Genomic DNA, 7600 nt, shown 5'->3' on the forward strand with positions numbered 1-7600 from the left:
TATGATGACACATCAAAATATTTCTTACAGGCCGGGTGAGGTGGCTCACGTCTGCAATCTCAGCACTTTGGGAGGCTGAAGTGGGTGGATCATCTGCGGTCAGGAGTTCGAGACCAGCCTGGCCAGCATGGTGAAACCCCATCTCTACTAAAAATACAAAAAAAAAAAAAAAAAAAAAAAATTAGTCGGGCATGGTGGCACATGCCTGTAATCCCAGCTACTCAGGAGGCTGAGGCAGGAGAATTGCTTGAACCCGGGAGGTGGAGGTTGCAGTGAGCCAAGATTGCGCCACTGCACTCCAGCCTGGGCAACAAGAGCAAAACTCTGTCCCCTCAAAAAATAATAATAATAAAACAAAATCTTTTTAAGGAGGCAATTGAGTAACATGGGGAAAGTGCACAGTTTTTCAAGTTGAAAAATTGAAAAAAGCACCATGTTTAAAAGTAGAGGATATAGCAAAATTTCATCTTGTTTAAAAAGGAATGGACACAGAGAAAAGAGACAAATAGATAACAACTGGAAATAGGTAGATAACAACTCATGGATGTTTTTAAGGCTTTTGCTACACATTACCAACATTTTCTGTAGAAGGTCACACTTCTACTGTCTCCTTGGTAGTGTAGGAAACGCTCATTCCATTTGAACCTCACAGATACAACCTATTATTACTTTCTAATAGAGTTAACAGCGATTCTCTCTAGGTAATAGGATGTTAAGTAAAAATTATTATGTTCTGTGTACTTATCTGCATTCAACCAATTTTAGCAGCAGAGGTGCATCAATTTCCCAATTAAAATATTTGTTTGGAAAAATTAAGCTATTTTGCTTGAATAAATGATCCCCTCATCACTTACGTAATGATGGAAAATGTCCCAACATAGACAGAAAACTGAAGTTTTCTGGAAGAGGCATGGGATTTGAAATTAATAGAGATGGATTTGCTTCCTTTTTTATCATCTGTCTATAATTTTTTTTTTAGCCACATAGTAGCAATACGAGGATAATGGCACCAATAATGTTTTGAGTGGCCACTGACCAATTGTAAATGTAAATTATTGTTTTCAGGGTGCGTTCGTTCTGGGAAGCCCTCTATCAGACTCACCTGGGGTATTTTAACACAGATGAGGATTTCGAGGACATACACAGGCTTCCTAAACAACTCTGTAGGAGTTGATAGTCCAGGAATCTGCAGGCAAAATTAGCTCACCTGGTGTTTCTACAGTTCACTCGATTCTGAAAGCCAACATCCTGAATTAACAATTTTTTTTTTTTTTTTTTTTTTTTTGAGACGGAGTCTTTCTCTCTTCAAGGCTGGAGTGCAGTGGCCGGATCTCAGCTCACTGCAAGCTCCGCCTCCCGGGTTCACGCCTTTCTCCTGCCTCAGCCTCCGGAGTAGCTGGGACTACAGGCGCCCGCCACCTCGCCCGGCTAGTTTTTTGTATTTTTTAGTAGAGACGGGGTTTCACCGTGTTAGCCAGGATGGTCTCGATCTCCTGACCTCGTGATCCGCCCGTCTCGGCCTCCCAAAGTGCTGGGATTACAGGCGTGAGCCACTGCGCCCAACCGGAATTAACAAATATTTTTAAATGGAGTGTTTCTTCTTCTGAATTCTTGTAATACCTTGAACAACCTTAAAGGATGGCATTCTTTTACTCATTAAAAATGGAGCTCACCAAAGGCCTGTTTTGTTTAAATAAAGCAGGTTAAATGAGAATTGACTGTGGCAAAGTTGAAGTCCATTTGGGGATATGTAAATAAGTGTTCCTGAAATGCACTTGAACGTCTAAGATCTAAGAATTCCCCTCAGCTCTTCTGTAACTCTACTCATGTGATTGGTTTTCTCTCCCTATTCTGTCCATTCTTACTCTACAGTTGATGGAACTCTGCTCATTTGAAAGGATTTGCTAAATGGCTAGAGTTTCTGGGTCTGAAAGGAAGACGTTTGCTGCCTGGGTGGTTGTAAGAGTCTGAACTTCCTCAGCTGTAGTGTCACAGATTCAGGGGGGTAAGCACGCAAAGAAACACTTCTCTTCATTAATAAAGGAGATTAGCCTTAACATTTCTTGGCAGCTGTTTCAGCAGACGGCTTGTTATCACGACAAGCATTTTTTAAAGACTCACAATGATAAACAATATGTCACAACAGCTGCCAAAGTGTGTTTTATGCAGTGACTTTCCATATGTAGCTTAGGAGGGTTTGTTTTTTAATCGTCTCCGGGACTAACCACGTCCTGTTGGCTGAAGGAAGTTATAGAGGGTGATATGGTTTGCCTGTGTCCCCACCCAAATCTCATCTTGAATTGTCCCTCCCACAATTCAAATCTCATCTTGAATGGTCCCGCCCACAATTCCCAGGTGGGGAGATCATTGAAACATAGGGGTGGTTTACCCCATACTCTTCTTGTGGTAGGAAGTCTCACAAGATCTGATGGTTTTATAAGGAGAAACCCCTTTTGCTTGGTTCTCATTTTCTGTCTTGCTGCCACCATGTAAGAAGTGTCTTTTGCCTTCTACCATGATTGTGAGGCCTCCCTAGCCACGTGGAACAGTGAGTTCATTAAATCTCTTTTTCTTTATCCCGTCTCAGGTATGTCTTTATCAGCAGTGTGAAAAGAGACTAATAGAGAGGGAATCCCTTAACATAAACATAACAGACCAATGGTGCTTTATTTCTAAGTCACAGTTCAGTCTGAAGTCCACAAAGGCTTTACTCTCATGTCAACTCAGGTTACAGCAAGATGTGAGCTAGTGCCTTGAGAAGGGCTCTTAGCATGTGCCCTGTTGACACTTCCACTGCCTCCTCCAACAAGCAGCTTCATCTATCACCTGGATGGTTACCCCAGCCTCCCTTGCAATCTCCATTCCATTCCCCACACGTTCACCAGGCATCCAGTTAGTTTTTTTTTTTTTTAATTATATTTTAGAGACAGGGTCTTGCTCTATCACTCAAGCTATAGTTGAAGTGCAGTGGAACAATCACAGCTTAGAACAATCACAGCTTGATGCAGCCTCCAAATTCCTGGGCTCCAGTGATCCTCCTATCTCAGCCTCCCAAATACTACAGGAGCATGCCACAGTGCCCAACTAATTTTTCAAATTTTTTTGTAGACACAGAGTCTTGTTTGTTGCCCCGGCTGGTCTTGAACCCCTGGCTTCAAGCAATCCTTCCTCCTCATGCTCCCAAAGTGCCGAGATTACAGGTATGGCACCCAGCCCCAATTAGTTGTCTCAAAAATATATCAGAACATGCTTCTCCCCTACTTGAAACTAGTAAAATAGGCCAGACACAGAAAGAAATATACTGCATAATCTTACTTACATGTGAAATATTTTTTAAAAGGTTGCCTATATAAAAACAGAATAGAAAAGTGGTCACCAGTGGTGGGGAAGGGAGGAGAAATGCAGGTTAAAGGGTAAAAAGATGCAGTTATGGAGGATGAATAAATCTAGATATCTAATATATAGCATAAGGACTGTGGTTAGTAATAGAGTACAATATTGTGTACTAAAAATTTGCTGAGAAGACTAGGCATGGTGGCTCACGCCTGTAATCCCAGCACTTTGGGAGGTCAAGGCAGTCAGATCACCTGAGGTCAGGAGTTTGAGACTAGCCTGGCTGACATGGTGAAACCTTGTCTCTACTAAAATACAAAAATTAGGTGGGTGTGGTGGTGCGCGCCTCTAATCCCAGATACTTGGGAGGCTGAGGCAGGAGAATTGCTTGAACCCAGGAGGCAGAGTTTGCAGTGAGCTGCGATCACACCACTGCACTCCAGCCTGAATGACAGAGCCAGACTCCATCTCAAAAAAAAAAAAAAAAAAAAAAAAAAAAAAAAAAAAAATTGCTGAGAGTAGATTTTAGATACTCTTGCCATTAAAAAAAAAGGTAACTGAAATGATGGGCATGCTAATTTTATTGACTGTAGTAACCATTTTACTACGTACATATGTATCAACAAAATCTGTTGTGTACCTTAAATTTATGCAATATTCAAATACCTTCACTAATTTTGCCCTAGGAGAACATTGTTGCCTGCTTGAGATCCTGCCCGTCTCTGCAATCTAATTTTCTGTGACTTCGTCCTGTGCTCATTCCATTTTTCTGTAGTTTCTGGCATGTGCCAAGCCCGTTGTCTGTCTCTAGGTTCTCACACACCTGTTCCCACTCTCATGGATACTTTCTGCCTCACAGAAGATTATCTTCTCAGCTTTAGCTTAAAAGTCAGGTTGACACAGAGAAGAAATTGTATGCTATAGATTACAACCATTAGTGAGCAGTGAAATCAACTTTAGTTGGCCCTAAATGAGAACATTTCTTAGCTCAGGAGAGAGAGGTGATGATCACCAGGCATGGTTGTTAGGAGCAGGTATTTCCAGTTCTCTTCAGGCCATATGGCTGACGTGACCTCCTGACCACTTTAGGGTTGGGTAGAAGCACATGATTAAAACTGGCTGAAGAATGGACGAAGAAATAACGTGATTAGTTTCCAGGCCAGAACATTCACATGCCAATATGACTTGGAAGAGCTTTCTCACATTCTATTATAACAACTGGAAATACTCTGGCTAAAGAATCCAGAATGATCCTGAAGCTTCTAGAAGGAGGACAATGCTAAGCAGAGCCCCGGCCACCTGTGACAGACATCAGCACAAACAAGGAATAAACTTATTGTTTACCTGATTGAGACACTGGGAGTGTTTATTAACACAGTATCATTCAGCTTATCTTGGTAATATAAGAATAGCATAAAATAAGATGGGGGACAGTAGAATGGAAAAACAAAGCAGAAACCAATAAACTAGAGGAGTGCATCCCTAGATAATACCTGTTAGCATGTTTCTTTAGAACAATTTTATTCTAATATTAACTGAGTGTTAACTGATGGGTAATATAAAATACACTTCTTACTGTGGGTCAAATCTATTTGAGAAATTGTATTAAGGTCTTTCTGGAACACTGATCACATTATTTAAATGCAAATCTACTTTGTACGTTATGCAACATTTCTATAGCAAACTTATGATGTGTCAGAGAACTTTCAAACATTGTAATATCTCTTCATGTAACCCTAGAGAAAGTGTAAAGATTGGTACGTTTGCCTCCACTTACACATAGAATATTAGGGCCAGTTTATGTGAATTCCCCAGTGCCACACAGCTGAGTTATTTAGTCCTGAATTTCTTGACTTCTAACCCCTGGACTATTTCCACTGCACCTGAGGACAAGGTTTCTCTGAGAGTCCATTTCTCTTGGCTTTGGGCTAACAGGCTGGAGTTCTGTAGAACTGTACATTTTCTTTTCTGATTTATGAGCCCACAGGCTATTGCTTTCATTGATTTTTGCCTTTTTATTATTGTTTTACCTTAAATAGATTTGTGTCATTCTGGCCCCAAGATGAAAATTGTATCTGTCAGTACCATGAGTATGGCTAATACATACAAATATTGTCATATAAAAAATTAAAGTGTGATAATATGGCTTGGGTAAGTTACCCCATTGAACTCTTGATTTCTATAAGTAAGATGTGTCTTGGGTATGCCCAATGGACCCTAGACTAGAGAGACATCAAACCTCACCCCACCCATTTCTTACTTGAGTGTAGGGCTGCAGGGATTCCAAGGTTCATTAACATGAATAAACTCACTCTGAGATAGGGGTGGATTTAGAAGACCACCAAATATAGGCCTTTGATTATATTTGCCCTTAATTAAATGTTGCTAATTTAGGAAAAATGGGAGTCTGGCAGGCTAGTGGGGTTGTAATAGTCATGATTAGAGAGCTGAGGAGTTTGCAAGTGGTAGAGACCCAACTCAAGAAAGCTGAAGCGAAAAGAACACTTAGCATCTTGGATAATTAAAAATGTCTAAAACAGTGCCAGCTTCAGGAACAGCTGGAGCCTGGAGCTCAAGTGTGGTCAGGGACATGTCATGCTTCCTCTCTCAAACGTCCTCTCCTTGGCTTGGCCTCCTATCAATCTAGATTGTCATAAATTAGGATATAATTTTCTTAACGAGTGTCTCCTTCTTTTCCTGTAGCATGTTTATTCCTCAACCTCCTCTGCTCATAGGCAGACAATGGCCAAAGTGGCAACTGGACCAGATGCCTTCATCCAGTTCTCAGCAGCAGGCAGGCAGGATGATCGGTTTCCTAACTTGCCTTCCTCTGCCTTCAGCACAAGGAAACAGCCAGTGATGGAGTAACTGAGCTTGCGGCAGCTCATGCTGGCAATGCACCTGCTAAGTATTAAACTAGAAGCTGTTGTTTCCCCTACAGACATTTCTGTTTGGGTTTCTATAAATCTATGTGCTACATACAGAAATCATGTTTAATTGAACACAATGAGCTGACTCAAAGCATATCAAAAAATTGTGATGCACCATTTCCCATCCTTACCTGCCTTCCTGCTGGAACTTCCCAGGGAGGTACTGGCCAGGGCAGATCTTGCTCACCCTGCCGAAATATGCTGATAGATTTTCAGAATCCACAGGCTTTGTTTTCTCAGGATTGTTTTTTCTCTCTCACTCATCTATTCTTTCATCATTGAATCAAAAGAAAAACCTGCAAAAGGGATTCTAACACATGTCTTCAACCAGCAGCCTCATTAGATGGGAGGTCATCGCCTGGCCAAGACTTTTCAACAATGATGCCCATTCCAGGATGAGCATCAGGATAAAGCATTTACTCCAGAGGTCTGAAGAGCTGTTGATGGCACCTGGGCTCCTCAGCCCAGCAACACAGGCAGTGGAAACACAGCAGAGTCTGGTGCCACAGAAGCAGGTCCGAAATATGTTTGTGCTACTTTTAACCTTGAAAAGTCATATATATTTGGATTCATGTTTTATTTTTGTCTTAAGGGACATATCCTCCTATTATAATGTCTCATATTATCTTCTTTTTATTTCTTGATATTTTAATTCTTGAAATGTAATGTATGTGCATGCTGAAAAAAATAAAAGCACTAACAACTATCCTATAAAAAATAGGCTCACATTAGTGATATCCTAGTTCTTAAGCTAGGTTGTAAGAAAATGGGTATTTGTTTTGCTCTCATTTCTTTATGCATGTACATCCTTGTATATGTTTGTATGCGGGTGTGTAGGTACATATGTATGCACGAGTGTATGTATGAAAGTCTCATTATTACTCTTGAAGCCAGTATTATATTATTTATATAATAAATTTATATAATAGTTTATCTCCCCATTTGTTTACAGATAAGAGAGAGCTTCACGCATAAAATTGCACACATATTAATATATCCTATTTTTAACATCAACGCTTTTAAACTTTATAGTGTTCTACACTTGCTTTTTGTACTTAAACTTTCTTGGAAAATATCAGTACAAAAAATATGTATATATAGAAATTTTAAATTGATTCTTTGGTCCTCTGTTTTAGAACCAGTTCCTCCATATTCTACCCAGGCGACTCCTACTGGTGAACATTTACATTGTTTGCACTCTGTTCCTGCTACAAACAGTGAGGTAACGTGCATCCTTGAACAAAGGCTTGAGTGCACCATTTCCTATAGTATCTGTGGAATTAATGTAAACAGAGACATGCTGAGTCGAAGGATGTGACATTTAAAGCTTAATAGTC

General features: G+C 40.4%; 1 long non-coding RNA gene across 1 annotated transcript in view; it reads left to right on the plus strand.

Moving 5' to 3' along the window:
- LOC105493486 (uncharacterized) overlaps positions 1 to 7202 on the plus strand; it is a 28637-nt gene extending 21435 nt beyond the window's left edge. Inside the window, exon 3 of the long non-coding RNA XR_011608473.1 lies at positions 6554 to 7202. This is a non-coding gene — a long non-coding RNA (uncharacterized lncRNA). The remainder of the gene's footprint in view (positions 1 to 6553) is intronic.
- Positions 7203 to 7600: the final 398 nt, after the last annotated feature.

The sequence above is a fragment of the Macaca nemestrina genome, chromosome 10 (assembly GCF_043159975.1).
Source record: "Macaca nemestrina isolate mMacNem1 chromosome 10, mMacNem.hap1, whole genome shotgun sequence".
Classification (NCBI taxonomy): domain Eukaryota; kingdom Metazoa; phylum Chordata; class Mammalia; order Primates; family Cercopithecidae; genus Macaca; species Macaca nemestrina.